This window comes from Taeniopygia guttata, chromosome 14 (assembly GCF_048771995.1).
Source record: "Taeniopygia guttata chromosome 14, bTaeGut7.mat, whole genome shotgun sequence".
In the NCBI taxonomy this organism is placed as follows: domain Eukaryota; kingdom Metazoa; phylum Chordata; class Aves; order Passeriformes; family Estrildidae; genus Taeniopygia; species Taeniopygia guttata.
Window position 1 is genome coordinate 12,121,920 of NC_133039.1, and position 19,133 is coordinate 12,141,052.

At 38.4% G+C, this 19,133-nt stretch overlaps 1 protein-coding gene and 1 long non-coding RNA gene across 51 annotated transcripts in view; both read right to left on the reverse strand.

Moving 5' to 3' along the window:
• Window positions 1–19,133, reverse strand: part of RBFOX1 (RNA binding fox-1 homolog 1) — a 1,140,648-nt gene that overhangs the window by 144,036 nt on the left and 977,479 nt on the right. The window lies entirely within an intron of this gene.
• Window positions 7,621–13,775, reverse strand: LOC140685119 (uncharacterized). The gene is made up of 2 exons (XR_012058336.1): window positions 8,433–13,775; window positions 7,621–8,223 (listed from the first exon to the last, which is right to left on the reverse strand). It is a non-coding gene; the product is annotated as an uncharacterized lncRNA (long non-coding RNA).

Genomic DNA, 19,133 nt, shown 5'->3' on the forward strand with positions numbered 1-19,133 from the left:
ATAGCAGAAAAGCAGTTTTCTCTTCCACTTGACTGCCAAGTGACCTGACTCAGGATTTTATGGCTTTTCCCAGGAACAAGCTGAGAATATCAGCAGCATCCAAAACTTAGCAGAGAAATCATATCATCGTGAGCAAAAGCAAGAAGGAGACAGAACTTCTGATTTGAGTGATAAACTAAATGCTTTCCTAATTTTTGGCAATGATAATATGGAAATAGAAAATTGGTTTTGGCCAGTACCTCATTAAATAAATTTACCTTTAAGGAAAAGATCTGAATAAGGCCTATATGTGGCTTACATCTCACTCCGCTAATTTGGGGCAGGCTTTCTTTTTCAGTTTTGTGAATCACACTTATTTTTAATATCTGAGGTGATTTCCAAATGCAAATAACACCTCAAATATTATCAATCAAAAAACTATAGCTTTTTAAATAACCCATACATTGTTGTTTGAATAATGTCCAGAAAGATCAACTAAAACTTGGCCTGAATTTAATTTTTCAACTATCAGCCAAATGCTAAACACTAATGAAAATATTCTTACTTCCAAGGGAAACAGATGGCTTTAAATAGTTACTTATTTCAACATATGGAAACCAATCACTGAACTATGAAGAATCAAACAGCAAACTCTATCATTATTAATCTTGACTAATAAGAAAAAATATAATAAAAATATAACACATTAAAGAATCCAGCTTCTAAGCAAAAGTGTGCTTTAGTTTAAATTGCAACAGAACAGGGAAGGTTTAAAAAAATAATTTGTTTGAGCTACAATGTTAGAGTCCAGTTTAGGTTGTTTTTTTAGAAAAATAGAAAAAAAAAGACATAATTTTTGTAGAAAATACTGATTTGTGATGCATGTACACATTTACATTCATTTATCACCAAATAGCTCCTAGAATTATAAATTCCCCTGTACAGAGTTTTCTCACCATGAGCAGGCATTGAGGAGCTCCTGGAGCTCACTCTGAACCAAAGCTGCTCCCCAAACACGACACAAAAATCATTTGCAAAGGTAAAAAAAAAACCAAAAAAATTGGCAAGAGACTTCATGAGAAGGCAGCAGAGGAACCCCAGCATGGGGAGCAGTGAAGGTGTGGAGGAGCTGCACGGGCATCCCTGGGACTGGCCAAGAGAGCAGAGCTCCCTTTTCTAATCTGAAAAGCAAATTAAAGCTGTATTAAACTGCAAATCAAGCCACCCTGCTGCTCCTGAGAAAAGCATCCTCACCGGCAATGGAATGATGGCTGATGCTTCAGAAAAGTATTAAGAGCAAATGAATCTTACCCAGGTCTTATCATTGCAGTTTTCTTCAGTCAAGGATGGAGAGGTTTGCCAGCTAAATCTGTGTCAGTTTTTTGACTTAAATAGAATATAGCTTAAGTGAATTAAACTAGTTTATTCTGCCATCTCAGGCAGCTGGCAACTTTTCTAAAGCTGCAGCAAAACTTCGCCATTTTTGCTTCATTTCTTTTTTCTTCTATCAGCTTATATAACAATATATTTTAAAGGTACCCCTACATTATCCTCAGCTGGTGGGCAGAATTGTGCTGTCTTTAGAATAGTTTTTAGGAGTCTGTTTCTTAAAAAGAAAGAGAAGCTGCTTAGGCGTTCCATGATTTCTGTGCAGAACATTCCCTATGTGGGAGTGCCTCATCTGCATAGCGGCATGTGGGTAGGATTTGGACAAACGTACTGAAGGATGTGACAATCAAAGACAGATATGTGGGAAATCTCTTTTAAATGTAAAAAGACCTCACCCAGCTTTCACTAATTTAAGTAAACATAATTTCTAAAGGAGGAATGAATGCATAAACTATCATGAGGTAAAAATGGGCTTTAAGCGCTGCAATTTCTGTTGTGTACTAAAATACACCCGAGAAAAATTTCTTATTCTGTCCTAGGTCTAACACAGCAAAAAATCAGTGAGAAATGGAATTTTGATCAATGTTAAAAATTTGCATGTGATTTTTCCAGCTAATGACATGCAGAACAAGTTATAGCTGATTTCTGCACTGACATTCTGTCAGTGTAATAATAGATCCCTCTTTTGACGTAACTTGACTGCCATTAGCATTCTAAATATAGTGAACTGTTTTGTTAATATCTCCTCAGAAAAGTGAAGTAAAAAGGTAAAACAGAAGGTAACCTGGGCCAGTTTCTTGTGTACAGAGCAAGTCTCTAATGCATTGCTCTCCAGAAATGTGTACAGCCAACTCCTTACCAGCCTGGTAGAGCAAATTTCCAGTTTGAACCAAACTGAGATTACAAGCCTGCAAAAAATTCCTCTGCAGAAGCCAACATGAAAGCTTGTTTTTTTCAAACAAGAGACATTTTGAAGCAGCCCATGGAGCTGCCCTCTTCCTTGAAAACTGAGCTGGGCAGCCTGACTCACGCTCTTGGCTGGGAAATGAGACATTGTCCCCACTCCTGAAAAGGTGGTCAAGACTGTTCCCAGGCCTGTCTTTGCATGATGTAATCCCCCAGCAGCTGCATTCCAGAGAAGCTCTTGCAGTTTTCATGAGGTCCCAGCCTGCTCCACTCTGCTGTGGTGTGTTTGCTGAGGAGGTGTTGGACAGGGACAGGCAGCAGGAACTGGGACTGTGCCAGCCCTGCCACTGCACCCTGGGCACAGCAGTGCCAGCAGCACCAGCTCCTGCCACTCTGCTGCTCCACATCCCCTGCATCCTCTGCAAATCATCCTTTACACTTTGGGACAGCACAAACCACCTGGGCTTTGGCTCCTCTGGGAAACAAACTGAATCAGCATCCTCAGCTCCCTTAATCCTAAATTTAGCAAACCATAGCTACTAACAAAGCAACTACTGTTCATTCCCCGTCAATTTTTTTTAATTAACACTGGGGGTCCGTGTATTTCTTGCACATCATCTTGTGTATTCTATTCTTGCAGTTCGTTTGCATTGTTGTCCTAACTCTGACAATAAAGACTTGCACAATTCTGAAATTATTTCACTAAAATGAACATGTTATCATAACTTGGGAAACTCCTTTCCTGCAAGCATGAACCTCAGCTTTCAAATAATCCTGAAAAATATCTATTGTAAAACTTCTTTATTTTGTAGTTCAGACACAGGTTAGGCCATCTTGAAATACAGAAATATTTCTGTCTCCTCATTATTATGTGCCAAAGTAATGTTTATAGGTAACTTCATTCATAAACAGTGGCAACAAAGTAAACTATAACCTAAACCAGTGTTTTTCTGTTACTAAACAGTTCCTTACATTTTCACACATATTTGGTGTGTCATTACCAGATAAAAGATGCATTCAGTTCAATGTTAAATAAATGAATATAAACCAATTGTAATTTAAATCTTCCACGTTCTAAAAATAGCATAAAATGGAAAAAAGCAGAGGAATGAAATGTTAAAAACAACTGGCAATCTGGACCATCTGAAGTGACCATCCTATTCTATTTCTTATTATCACTATCTCACAAAAAATTCACAGCCAGGAAAAACAAACAAACAAACCCACCTCAAACTCAAACAACCTTCCTAGAAAGATTTAAAATCTCTCCAAGCTGTGGTCAGATGCCATTTTCTAAATTAACCTGGAGGTGTTGAAGACCTCTTATATATTTTTTCTCTCTGCTGAGCAATGCCAGCACCAGTTCAAGCTCAGTATAACCCTGCCATCTTTTAAGTGCCAAGACAACTCATAAGAGTCTATGGAAAGTAAATAAATAAATAAATAAATAAACAAATAATGCTTCAAATTTCCCTTTGAGCAGCTTAGACTCAGACTTTGCCTTGGTGCAGATAAGCACTCACATCTCACCCTCTGCCAGCCCTGCTGTAAACACAGACTGCTGCACCCAGCCAGCCCAGATATTTACAGAGTGAGCTTCAGCTGCCTGTTCTGATCATTTCATTTTATGCCATTCCATGGTCATTAACATCCAGGTTTAACAGAGAAGCTGTTTAATTGTTCAATCAATTAATGGATTTCAATTTACTGTTATGTCAGTGGCATTAGGAATGTCTACTGCCTAGTCCATACGACAGAAAATTAAAAATAAAAAATATGCTGACTTCACAAACTGCAGCATTAACTGATTCGTACCAACGGCATAGAAAAGCCAAGTGAAAAACAAAAGGGCAACTCTGTGGAGTTTAAATCTGAAATAGGTTTGGGCAAAATAAAACCCAAGTCTGGAAGAGGCACTGCATGTATCTGCTACAGCTGCTCAAAAAAGCAAATGTCTGAATTTTGTAGCAGATTAAACTACATGACTGTGGTGTATTGTTAAAAATCAAACCCACCTGCCTTTTTATGCAGAAACAACATGAAAGGCTCCACCTCAAAGGCAGTTCCTGCACACTGACCCTGACCTGGTGCAGCAGTTTGGCTGCCAAACTCCTTCATGTGCCTGCAGCAGGACAGGGGGGTGTCAGGAAACAGAGCTGCACTAGATCTAAGAGAAAGGGCTCACCTGTTTGCTTATTATAAATTCTTGACTGGGAATTTGGTCTCTTTTTGTTCAGAGACTTGAAATTTTGCCTTTAAAACACCTGCTGTAAGAACATCCACCCCAATAATGACTCAGTTGACATTTCTTACACATGTGCCCATAAGAGCATTACAAACGTTGTGAGGAACAGTAATGAGGTAAAGCCTGTTTTTCCCAGTTCAAATACTACTGGGATTATTTGGCACAAGTCTACATTATACAATACAGAAAGAAACAATGCCTCAGAAAGCAAATAAAGAGGGAGTTACTGCCACAAACTAATCTGCAGCTAAATGCAAATTAACTGACGATAAAAAACCCATTACGAATGACACAGATGATTCTAAGCATGCAACATGTCTGAGAGAAAAACCAGTTTTCACAAACTGGTTCACATAAACAGATAAAATGGGAATTCTGAAGATGCTGAACAGGGTTCACAAGAGCTTCCCTTTCTGGAAAAGGGAGGAATGTAGCACTTGATTAGGGGGACCCAAGTGAGATCCTCACTTTCTGCTATGAAAGAGATGCAAGGGCAAGAACCACAGATAACCAGAAAACCCCAGTGCCTCCACACAGCCAAACCTCCAAATCTAAAATCAGTATCTGTTAAAAAAACCACCAAAACCAAACAATAAAACCACAAACTATTTCTAAAAGAAACAGCAAATTACATAAGGAGATGTTATGACACACCACTGCTTGTCTTAGTCAACACAGTTACTTTAAATTTAGATAAAAAACTTAACTCCCAAAAGTTTGGGGGGGGTTTCTAACTTTTAAATTTTTTTTTTTTTTTTTTTTTTTTTTTTAAGTCTCACATCAGATCACTTCTAGTCCCTTTTGGGACTATGAAAAGAAGAGATGATAAGACAAAGAAAATTTTGAAAAGTTACTCATTCTTGAGCTCTCTTTCAGGTATGCACATGCTCCTGAAAAACAATGTCAGGCAGGGACACGAATAATCAAGGAAACCTCAACTTCTACTTTCATTTTCTTAGAAAAATATAACTGCATCAATCCCAATGCAACAACACTAATTAAAATTTATATCTTAATGAACTGTTTTTTGCTGTGCCTGTATTTCATAAACAAGTACTAATGGCCTATGATACTTTGTCTACATTTTCTAAACTCCTTCTTTTCTAATGTTGTGATTTTAAGAATGGTCTGGTTAAACCTACCAGAGCAAATTATTTTAGTCCTGTGAACTCACACAAAAAATTACAATCAAAGAATAGATCTGAGATTTTTTTTAAATGACAAGTACTAAGATTTTATGCGTTTCCAGCACTTCATTCTTTCACTAGTGTTGAGGCAATTTGAGAGAAACCCTTTTGTGTGACAGATTATGGCTGTCTGCCACAAACAGATTTAAATGTGTACAGAAAGATCCTCAGATGGTCTGAATTTTCAAAAATGCTCCTTGCAATTCAGCTCAATATTTTGATATTGCCAGAATACAGGTCTGGCATTTTTAATATAGGACAATTAAACTATTTTGTTAACAGCCCAAACTCAAACAACAGATAAGTAATAGTACACAGAGGCAAAAGGGAAGAAAGACCCAGCAACAAATAAATTCACAGTGTTTCATCACTTTTTTAAGGAATCTCTTGTGGTCTGGTCCATTTAGCACCTGCTAAACCTAAACTCCTCTTAAAAACTGTCAACAACTGAGGTATGGGTTCATTCTCAGTTCTGATCCCTTGCTGCTGTAAGCACCATTATGAAAAGAAAGTCATCCTTCTGGTCCTGCTCTAATTCACATGCACAGAAAATGGTATGGATTGGTCTCAAGCAGAAACCACAAGAATTAAAACAAGCCCCTGCAAACTTGCCTTGCATGTAACTGCTGCCATCTTAATAAGGTGAGAGCAGCTTTGAAATCCCAGGCAGCTTCAGAAGCTGCAGCCCAGTCCCTGCCATATGGAGACAGCCTGGAATCTGTCAAGTTCACTTAGTGAATTTTATCTTTGGGGAATCAGTCAGGCAAGCTAGATCAGGATAAACAGGCTGCTGTTGAGATCTGGAGGCTAATGCTGGTACAGACTGGACTACTGAACCAAAAAAATCAGTTTTAAATAAACATGTGGTACCTAGAAAAATTAATAATAATTAAAGCTGTATAGGCACAAAAACAACTATGTGGGATTTTTACTGATCTCTGAAAGATGCTCTTATCCCTTTGCCTACAGGAAACAGCCAGACTTTCCGTTTCTTTCCATTATTTCTAATATAGAAAGGTATAACGACAACAGTTAATGCTTTATGCTAGTTTTAAGTATCAATAATTCAAAATATCCTATTTAAACATTGTGGCTAATTAGATACCCTTCTTTAAAAGTGTCCAAGGAAACTTAACACAGTAAGCAATGTCATGTTCACACAATCTCCATGCAAGCCCAAACTGCTGCTTCATGCTTCGATAGGAGATGAAAATCTGGGGTCTCCAAACCTATCAAAGTCTCTTCTGATGGATGGGGATAAGATAGACTTTTCTGTGCTCTGGGTAAAAGCCAGAATGTTAAATGTAATCTTCTGCACATGCTTTTACTGATATTCAGCATAAAAATAAGCCTTATCCATTTTTATTAGTTGGTCTGAGCCAGAACCAATTCTTTTGATGTCACCTAGCTTATAAAATGCAGCAATATAGGCAAGGGAGGTTTTAAAATGCTTCATAGACTTTATCCATTATATTAATGGGTTTCAGATTGCAATCTGTGGAGCACTTTCTGGTGCTGATCTGCAGGCAGCTGGCCAGTCACCTGGAGCTGGCTCCTCTCCTTGTTCCCCTCTGTTTATTCCCTATAAAGACAGAGCTGAAAAGGGGCAAACAAAAAAAAAAAAATTAATGCCATTTTTAATGCTATTTTTCTAAATAAACACTTGCAGTCCTTGCCACGTGACCATCCTGAGAGGACTGTGCAGTTAGGAAAGGCAACACAGCTTGCTGCCACTGTGGCTGTGGCTGTACCACACAGAACAAACATTTTACTATAGGATTAATGTGATTAAACTTTAAACTGAATCGTTAAAACAGATAATTTTTCATCATTTCCCTGTTTTTCAGGCAACAAGCTGAATTTTACCATATCCCCCAGCAAGATGAACTTGCTCTGACTTGGTATTTTTCAGAATTATTTTTTGTTTAAGAATGTACTGAGAAAAACTCTTTAGGAATGGTATCTTGGAGTAGAAAAAAAACCCACTTCTTTAAGTGCCACTTAGGATTCATCCAGGGAGTTCAAGTTCTCTCTTTACATAAAGTAAGCAGAGAAAGCTACCAGGGTCACCAGGGTAGGAAAGGCTTCTGGGAATCTAATGAGTAAATCATAATTAACAAGACATCTGTATTTACCACATTGTTTAAAAAAAAGTTTTTCTACACAAATAGCCTTTCATTTAAATTGTTTTTATTTTCAGATAAGCATTTTCTGTGTATTTTAGCTGGCTTTCCCTGGCCCTATCACTTCACCTTGATGGAGAAATACAGCCACCACATGAGATTTTGGAAGCTGTGCAGTCACACCAGTCAACCAACCCTTACAGAGTATTCCTTAACAGTGAACAGATTCAACAGCTGAAATCACTGAAGCTATCAGCAATAGCTGCTGTTTGATCACAGAAAATATTGCTGAGTGCATGCCTGAGCAGATTATACACAGCACATGGCAGGAGGGAGGTTCATTCAGAGCAGCACTGGAACGGGCATTTACTGGTCCCAGTTCCATGAAGGGAGCCTGGGGAACAGCCAGATCCCTGCTGCACTGAAACTGCCACACCTGGGAACAGCCAGATCCCTGCTGCACTCACATTTCCACACCTGGGAACAGCCAGATCCCTGCTGCATGGGCACTGCCACACCTGGGCACAGCCAGATAGATCCCTGCTGCACTGGTATTGCCACACCTGGGCACAGCCAGATCCCTGCTCCAGGGCACTGCCACACCTGGGCACAGCCAGATCCCTGCTGCACTGGCACTGCCACACCTGGGCACAGCCAGATCCCTGCTGCACTGGCACTGCCACACCTGGGCACAGCCAGATCCCTGCTGCACTGGCACTGCCACACCTGAGAACAGCGGGGCCACCTTTCCCACAAGAAAAGCCTGACTCAGAAAGAACCAGGGAGGTGGGAGGATTGATAAAAAATGCTCAATCCTCATTGTTTGGTGTGGGGATCCACCACTGCTCCACCATAACTATGTGGGCAGCTAAGTTTAAGTTTAATTTAAGAAATATCTGCAAGTGCCTCTAATTTTTCCTTTACCATGCAGCCTAGTAAAAGCCTAAGACCTCTATAGTTATTATATGTGATGATTAAAATTCTTTGTTTTCCAATGAAGCATTTCCTGCTTAAAATTAGGGTATCTCTCAGCCTAGAAGTTTTCTTTTCAGACAGATGAAATCTCTCAGTTATTTAATTATGTGTGCTTACTTCCGACATGAGGAACAAATTATTTCTATCTGACATATTTAATCCAAAGATATATAGATCATTAGATTGTTATAAACCACTTATTTGTTTCCAGTGATGACTTTTAAATAATTTTAAAATAAATTCCACAGTATTTTTCACTCATTCATGTGAAAAAAACCTCCAGATATAACTTTTATTATGGATCAAAAAAAAAGTTTTTCCAATTTTTATGGTTTGTTTGCTTTCTTTAGGGAATCTTCATAGAAAATGATATACACTGGTCATAAAAGTACTATAAAAGGGTAAACTTTTAGCTAGTTACCAGCAACAGCTTTAAAAAAAGTATTAAAATAAAATCTGTGTAAAAGCTATGCTTTTAGCTCTCACTTCACAGCACTCTACAGAAACTAGGAGAAGCATCAGTAGCATCTCGTCCCAACTTCAATAAGCAGCAAGCATTTATATCCAAATAAGTGTGTTTTGGTTAGAATTTTTTTCCTCACATGGAGGAGGAAGAAGCCACCAGCAGATGTTGCAGGATCTCCCATGATCATTTAATGGCAAGTTTTATGAAATGTCTCAAAGCCCCATGAACAGGCAGAAAAGCAAAAGAGATGCTAGGACAGATCCACATTAAAGAGAACAATTTTCCCAAAGACTCATCGTACATGATTTATCACACCAAATACAGATCTCACACCTGTTCTTTGTGAAATTCATTTGCTCAACTGCTCTGACAAACACCTGAAATCCAGGCAGTTCCAGTGGGCACACAAAATCAGTGAATCACCATTCACAATCAAGAGCTTGATGACATCTTTCATTCACAAATACTGAATAGGAACTTTTCTTTATAGAAAAAAAGCTGGAACCCTTATCCCATCCTGCCACATTTGCAGCATAATTCCTTAGTGTCCCTATGCTTCACAGTAAAATCTATAAATAGGTAAGGATACCTGGACTTCTTGTCATGTTTAGCTGATCACCCCCCTTGAGTACGCACCAATTTTGCTGAGAAACGTTAATTTTCAAAAAATAAATCATATTATGTCCATTTCAAATATGGGAAAGGAAGTATGGAGAGGTTTGTGCAAGGTCACACAGCTCCTCATGGGCATGGGAAATTAGGATCCAATAATACTCATTTATAGACAGGAACTGAAATTCTCTTTTTGGACATTTGACAGCACATACAAGCAACATCTGCACTCTAAAAAGTTCAAACCTAAGTATTCTAAATATCAAAGAATGGGATTTCAAAAGTTATTGAAAATGTTTTAAAACAGGTTAACTTGTGGAATGCTATTTTCAGCTTCCCAGGGTTTTTATCCCTGTAGGACTGAATCCCTGGCAATTCTGAAATCCTAAACAAGATTTATAGTATATTAATTCTTATCCCAATGACCACATTGTCTAAAGGTGTGTGCCACCCACATGACAGAAATAACACTCAGGTCATCTTTATTTTACATTTCTTCTGTGGAAAAATATGGAAATAATATATTATTTGAATATATCTGTATTATTTCCTTCACTTTAAAGAAGATCTATTCTTGATCATAAAGGCATGGAACAAGTGAAGAATTCTAGAACTTCCAGACTCTTTTGGGAACTGATCCACAGCCCTGCCTAGAACACATCCCTGCCTCTTCTCCTTGAAGAAAGATTATTTTGGTTACCTACAACGTGCCTGTTGTCAGGTTACAGCTCCTGGGGTGCTCTGAAAACTACAATTCCGCTCACTGAACTTTTCTATTTTTACATATACTCCAAACATGCTGCTTTCTCTCTCCAGAAAAAATTTTACCTTACAAACAACCAAGTTAAGAACTTTCCTCAGTGAAAGCTCAGAAATACACACCAATTTATCCACATCAGACTCTGCTCAGTACTCCTTTCTATTCAACTTCATACCTCCAGTATCTCAATTTAAATAGTTCTAGGGAATAGAATAAAACAGAACCAGATTTAGATCCCTCAGCATAGTCCTTAAAAGCATATTCTGGACTGCCTGAATAAACAAATATGATCATCTGTATGAACTTCTGTGGGTTATTATTTCAAAGCAGCAAAGTCACAGGAATGGATGTTTAAAATTTACCTCATCTGCCCCACCTCAGAGCCATAAACTAGAGCCAGCAGTTGAGAGTTAAAAGAGAAAAAAAAGATGTCCTCAACCTCTATGAGTTTCTGGAAGTACATCCACTTTAATATGTTCATGCTCCATGTCAAACATCCCCCCTTAAAAGAATTTCATGCCATGTATTGCATTCAATATTGCAAATATAAAGTATCTACTAACATTTAATGGCCTCTAGGTATAATCAGCATCAAACCAGCATAAAAGGGACTCAATATGAATACGAAATGTTTAAACCAAATGTGATGGAACCACACAGGGAATTCTGCCACACACGCTGTCCTTTCTTCTAGGAGGTCCTTCACTGTCCTTGTAGGGGGTACAGCAAAATGATGTGGGAAGAAAAGAAACCCAAGCACCGTGATGCTGCAGCGGGTTTAACCACAGCTTCAATGAAGGCAGCTTTGATCACTTGTGAGGGAAAAGCAATGGCCTGTCCTTTCAGGGGAGCGTTTCTTCCTTTGATCTGAGCCTTGCGCTCATTTAAACCCAGTTCCAAGCGTTAGCGTCTTATTTAATACTTAGTTATAAAAATACCATATAAACAGCTAAAAATTCATGACACTCCCAAATCCCACTCCAGTTACTTTATATTGTGGCTGTGTTCAGTTGGCAGCTTTGAAAGATGCCAGAGGTAGGTTCTAATGAGCTACAAAATCTGCAGCAGGAAGCGGCAAGTACTGTATACATCAGCTGAATAGAACCAAAATATTTATCTATTATTTACACACTAAATAGCACATCTGCCAGGCAAAAGTGCTCAATTTGCATTTGTACCTTTGTCCCAGGATATTAAATATCCATGCTAATGATAGGTAGGATACACAGCTACCTTGGAAGGATATACAGCTACCTCTGAGTGCCTAAAAGCAGAGGCTGTATTGCTGTATTGAAATCATCCACAGCAAATCTTTTCTAAGTTATGGAAGTTAATGACACTCACAATTTATTTATATATACATACACACACATATATATATTTCCATTAAAACTGGAGTAAAACCTGCCTATTTATTTCAATTCAACTAATTCCCTGTTGATAAGAATAATTTTCATTTTTGCAGACCTCAGGTAAAAGTCCAGTAAAGATAAATTAACTATTTCTCCTCAGAGTGAAAGACAAAAGGCTTCCCCCTGGACAAGACTTGGGGCAATTAAAAAATAACGATCACTGATATTAAAGATACATAATCCTAAAAATAAATTCATCCTTAAAAATTCCTTTAATATTTAATGACCTACCACTATTACAAATAATGTGACAGACATCTGGATTTTTGATAATTATTCAGATTTTCCTAAAATTCTTCCTCTTTAGACCTCTGAGGCTTATTCCAGCTACCATTAAGAAGATTCAAATTCTGAATTCAGATTTTAAACTGGAAATACTTCTGAGGTTTTCCATTGTTTAGGTGCAAGGCTGAACTCTGCATTTGCCCCAGCCTAAAATCCCCAAACTGATCTCTACAGAAGACATCTTGTTTTCCTTCTTTTTAGGCATGGATCCAGCACTGTTACACTTAGATCTAAATCCTAGATACAAGTTAAGTGATTCCATGATTCTAAGTGCTGGGAAGATGCCCAATAAATTATCCTGATAATTTTAAGAAGAGATGAAAATACCATTAAAGTTATATCTAAATTACAAGCTATTCCTCATTTTCCCTAGGCTGATCTCACAAGTTTTAGTCTGCACTTATTCAAGATAGAACAATTCCCATATGACATTCACAAAACCAGGGCTTGCCTTCTCCTACACCAACTCCTTGTTATCTTAAGGTTGTCACCTGGAAATTAAGTTTTACAGTCCTTAATTTTTATCATTTCTAAGATCTCCCTCACATTACAGCTACTAAGAATGATTCTCTTTCTCACCTTTACATTTTCTATAATGATCCAGGGATTTATTTCAATATGTAAAAGATTAGTCTTTTAAATTTGTTAGTCCTTTAAAACTAAGCACCACTTGAAATAAGTTCCTCCATAATTTCATTTGGATTTGGCTCTTTTTTTTTCAGTAGTAATCACCTGTTGTTCAGTCTCTCCTATCTGATAATCTAACACTTCTAAACAAGCAAGATTCTTATGACTCTTTTACATCAGTCAATTTAAAACTCAGTTCTGTAATGTAAATTACATTGCCTGACATGCTGACACCTTGAAAACCTATTGCACCTCTGCTTTTTTGGTGTAATTTTTGAGCCTGAATAAAGAAGAGACAGACTTTCTACTCCTGTATTTGATTAGCACCAGTGACAAATGAAATGGCTCATTTGTACTAAAAGCATTTAAAACCTGTTTTTTTGAAATCTCTGAACACTGGAAAGTAAAAAGCCAGAAAGAATTACCTACCAGAATTCCATACAGAGTGCATAGCATTACTGTGTAGCCATTTCCACACCTCAGGACATGTTTTCAATATTAGCATGCATTAAATAGCAACAACAACAACAAGGAGAATATTCTTTGCACTTGTGAGCCCGCTCCCAGCGTGAATTTCTGAAGAAAAGTTTAATCTCTTCATAATTGTCTTAACAATACTATGGCCAAAAGGGGAAGGTGTGTCAAAGCAAAAGCCACAAGATGGAATAAATTGAAGAGACATGAAATATTTAATTCAACCCCCAAATTGTTCTGAGATTTCAAGATGGCTAAAAAGAGTCTAAAATCAGGTTAAATACAGTTCATATGCAATTAATGGCTTTAGGCCCTGTGACCCTTCCAGTCTAGGGACTCACACTGGATTTGGAAGAGGAGTTTAGAAGCATGGTAGTTAGTTTCAGAAGATCTGCTCCTCATTGGGTACTTGTACTTTGGGTGACTGATTTTGGAAAACTGCAGATTTCACCGTTAGCAAATTCATAACACTTCATAAACTCCTGGAACAACTTCAGGACTGAGAGCACTTCAATCCTAGAGGGAGGCAAATTTAACCATAAGTAATGAAAGGAGAAAACCTTGCCACCTCTCCCCTGCCACCCTCAGCATTACAGAATGCAGAACAGTAGCATCTTGCTACATCAAAAAGGGTAAAATACTTGAGGCACTTAGCCCGTTGGCAAATTATGCTTGGGGATTTCTAGATGAATGACTTGTGTCTGTGTTTACAGCCTTTCAGCAGAGTGCTCACTGTTTACTCTGGAATTAATCCAGGTCCATAAAACTAGTGATACATCAATGTAACAGATGTGCTTAAGTGACTCTGCATTATAAGGAGATCTGCTTTAGTTACAAAAACTCAATAACCAGTTTAAGATGATTTTGACAACCCCAGTCTGTAATTTATCAGCCCCTACTGTACTAATTCCTGTTAGTGGACTGGTAGTCTTTAGTTCTAATGACTTCATCATTTCATTATTTGTCTTTTAAAAGTATTTAAACTAATAAAGGCAACAGTGTTGGAGAATAATGCCCTAGTCCTTGACATAAATCTAAATTACTCCTATAATATCACTATGGCAAAAACAGTTTGTGTTCATCTCATATTTACAAATTGCTGGAATGTAAACAAAGTTCCTTGATCTTCAGGACACAGGATGGAGCCCAAAACAATGCTAATGCTGCTCTCTAAAGGACCAACACAGCAAATAAAATGCAGGTGTTGTTTTATTATTAATGTATTTGGCTTTAGAGGCTTTGTTAAGAGGTCACTGTCATTATCTGCTTTTCCAATCAATATGTGACTTGCTTGTGACATAACTAGGAATATTTGAGTTGAAAGTCTGCAAACCTCTCAGAGCTCTTTCAGAGAAGGTGCTATGAACAGCCACGGGCTAAATAATAATAAAAAAGCTCATCTATTTTAGAATGTTTTTTCTTCTTTTTCTTTGATGCTCTCTATTCTGAAACCTCTATAATGTTGATCATAGAGAAATTCTCTCCTCAAAGCTAATAAAATCATTGAACCGATAGCAGAAGGTAGAACTTAGTCCTAAAGAGGGCACTGACAGTTTTTGCTCCCCAGTTTGAAAGGTCTCTGTGTGTGAGCTTCTGTCCCAGCCAGAAAAGGTCCCAAGTGCATTTTTCACCCCGTGTGAGTTGTGGGGCTCGGCATGCAGGCAGATCTCCACATACATCTCAGTAACTTTATACACACATTGTCTTAGTTTTGCTCATTTTTAAAAAGTACAGGTAGAAACACTGCAGGTTTCATTATGTGAAGCAACAAGGTGTCAGATGGAAGCAAGCCTCCCATACAACAGCATGGTTTGGGATTTCCCAAACTCTTAGGCTGTTTTTGACCAGAATCTAAATTTTAAGTGTGATAAAATGTGAGGATACCCCAGTCCTTAATGTAAATATATGCATATTGAAATGATACATATTTGTAGTGAGTGGTCACGCTGCGTTTTTACTCAAACTATAATATTCCTGAAACGCCTTCACAGAGCCAGCTGGAAACCTTGACATTTCATCCATATTGTTATTTATATACATATTTACTGCTGCCACCTGCTTGCAACTTGGCTCACACCACAAAGCAGTACGTTTCCCTTGTTTCATTATACTTTGACATTTCACTAGAACTACAGAGCTGCCCATTTCTCAGTTTCCAATTCCTCTGCAGCCACTCTTGAATTATATTGGCTTAGTAATAGAATAAAGATCTTTCTCCGTGGTAGTACTAACCTCTCTTTTCCGTACCCAGATGGTGCAAATCGCTGCTGGCACGTATAACAATAGTAGCACAGCTTCTGCTGCCTAAATGAACCCCCATAAACCCCACAGAGCTCGATTAGATTAGGGAATTGGGAGGTGAGGAGGAGGCCAGTGGGCTCAGCTGAAAGAGATAAGGATTTGGTACAGGCTGTGTGTGGCTGTGATGCTGCACTCTTACACTGCAATGCTCAGTACGCCTCTTCCTAGGGAAGAAAGCAAAATTAGCCAACAAAGCTAATAAACCTAATTCCATCATCAGTACCACAACATCCTTTTTTACTCTTATGCAAATAGCTGAGTTATTTGATAGCCCTGATGCCTCACAAAAAGGCCACTCTCCAAGGAATCCTGCTGGAAGGAGCAGACTCCAGGGAACACCGGGACTGCTTGAGTTTACCTTCGTACTTCGCTCAGACCATGCCGTGCATGGGCCAGCTCTGACACTTCTGGAGAAGGCTGCTCACCACTATCCACAGCCTCAAACATTTAAAAACACATCTGAATTTCCAGTTCCTCTGTGCATATCCCAGCAGGAGCGTTGGCAGCCGAGCGTGGCGGGATGGGGTGAGGAAGAAGCCCTGGAGAGTGCGGAACCAGGCTGCTCGGCCTCCTTGGCAGACAAAAAATGTTTCTGTGTTGTCAGTCCAAGAGTTTGTCAGAACAAATGGAAATCTACAGCCTGAAAATCTTTACGTGTCGCATGAATCTTCCATGACTTCACCAAAGTTACACTGTTTTACATTTAATAACACAGGCTAGGATGCAACCTAGCAGACACACGTAGAATTAATTTTAAGGAAAATCTTCTAGGTATTCAGTATTTAAAAGACGCTAAAGTTGAGGGGAAATATATATGAAAGAAAGATAACCTAGTATATTAAAAACTATTATAAAACTATGGGCATCTGGCATTTGCATAAGCCACAGAAAAACTATTTAACAAGCTTCTAAGATAAAACATCTGTTCTTTCTATCTGTAAACCCTGTCCCTGTGAGGAGAACAGAGGAAGGTTTCTAGTGTAGTTAAAAGGCCAACAGTTACAAAATTACTGCAGTAAGGGACAAAAGGAAGGAATGCATTGTAATTTTTCCAGCCCCAAAATTGTCATGGCAATGTTTTTTCCTGCTGACTGAAAAGAAACTTCATCAAAAAATCCAAAGCTAACTTCACTTAGAGATTAAAATGATACCTCAGGTTGCACCTCTAAATAAAACACAATGCAGTAACTAAGTGAAGGACTTTTTTTTTATTGTTAAAATAAATTTAGGACTATACTAAAACAATCAGAACTACACATGGAGCACTTATTTTTGCTGCTGTCCTGATGACAACCACATCTTCGGACAGAACAGGAAAAGGCAAAGACTGGACATTTCTCACAAGGCACAGGCAGGAGAACAAAACACAAAAAAAACCTCATACAACTGAAGAAAACAATCTTCAGTTTGTAAACCTCATTTGTGTCTTAGCTGGGAATGAGCAAACTCACATTCATTCATTCAGCCTCAAAATAGAGGCCAAATTTCAAAACACAGCTTCATTTATAGCTTCTGTTGAGGCTCTGCAAAAAGTAAACTTATTTTTTAAAAGCCAATCATCGTCTCTTGTGAGAATTCGGCTTTACAAAAACTGCCAGGTGAGAAGAGAGGACTTTGTTGTGCTGCTGAAAATAATAAGGTACACCCAGTGACAAAACTTTCACACACATCCTGCCTGGTGAAACCCCAGATCCTGGAAGGGGAATCCAGCACACATCTGCCCCACAGTGATCCCCACAGATGTCCCAGGAGATACACAAACCCTCAGGAGCTCCTGCCCCAGCCAGGGGATGGAAACCTGCCTGCCAAGCACTCCAAGGCATTGCTGAAGGCAGGAGAACCTCTCACGCTCTGCTAAGGAATCAAGAATGTGAAAGTGAGCAACAGCACGACTGGAACATGCAGTTTCGAAGCTGCTTTTCTTCTTTAATCAACTCCTCCAAAAGCAGGTCTAATAGGTGTGGTAAGTACATTTCTTTCTCTCTCAAGATTTTTTCATAGAGGAGCACAGAAAGAAGAAAGAGAAAACAATTTATATTTCTGCTCCTTGTTTTTTCCACGTTGAATGTGGAGAATTGGTTACCTGGGGTGATAACTTGTTTGAATTCTGCTGAGGATTGTTTGAGCCTGATGGTCAATCCAATCCACCTGTGGCTGGATTCTCAACAGAGGGTCACAAGTTGTGAGTTAGATATAGTAGTTAGAAAAAGTAGGTTTGTAGTTTTAGTATCTCCTTTAAATAGTATATTAATGTATTATAGCATAGTTATAATAAAGAAATCATTCAGCCTTCTGAACTAGAGTCAAACATCATCATTTCTTCCCACCGGGTCCACCTGTGTTTACAACAAATGGGAACGAAGGATTATTTTCCCTTGAAGTGTGCCTCCAGTCCCTGTCCTTCAGACATTGTGCTGACATTGTGCTCCCCAGAGAACGTGGGAATGCTTCCCCGTGCTTGTGATCCTGCTCTTCAGGTGGCTGAGAGCAGCACTTGAAATCACCAAGAAAAAAATCACATTAATCAAAATTAGCAACAGAAGCCGATTATTTTAGTCTTCTTAAGAAATGACTTGACCAGCAGAAAACCTGACTTCATGTTTTTCTTTTATCTAGAAGAATTTCCTTGTGTCTTTAAAGAGTGTTAAATGTTTCTGTGATGACACCTCTCTCCCCCTGCTGTTTTGCTTTTGGGACAGAGAAAATTTGAGAGAACTTTATTCCTATGAAGCTTTTCAAACATTGATTTGGAGACAGAGCTGAAATTCTAAATTTTGAAATGAAGAGCAGACTTTCTCTTCAGTCAAAGTAGTTCTATTATCCATCTGAATCAATAAAATAGCATTTTTTGCACATCTCTTAAATTCTGTTCCTGTTTATAGAACCGCATATCTGTGGCAAATTCAGCAGAAATTGCTTGGTTTAATTTCTAGCTGTAAGAAAAACAAACGCAGACACAGCAGGAGGCACGGAGGGAAGAGCTGTGATAAAATAGGTTGAAGACTTGCAAAGTACTCAGGATATCTGAGGAAGAGCAGTAAAGCAGTATGATGTGACCTATTATAAAAGTGGAAAAAAATAGGTTTGGAACTCTGCTATGACTTAGCTCTAAAATGCAATGGTAAGAGCAGAAGTTATACACCATTTACTAAAAGCCTAGAGTGAAATATTGCTACTCTTTACACGTTGTTCATGAAACAAAGTTCACTAGAACCTTGATGTGAAAAATTCTGGGCTGCTCTGGTATTACACAAAGAAAATGCAAAACATTGCTAAAACTGGAATGAAATAATTTGAAATTTTGATTCAGTGCTCATCATCTCATTTGATTCACAGATCTGTCATTTCTAGTTGATGCCACAGCAGATGTCTTGAAAGGAGGTCACTTTACC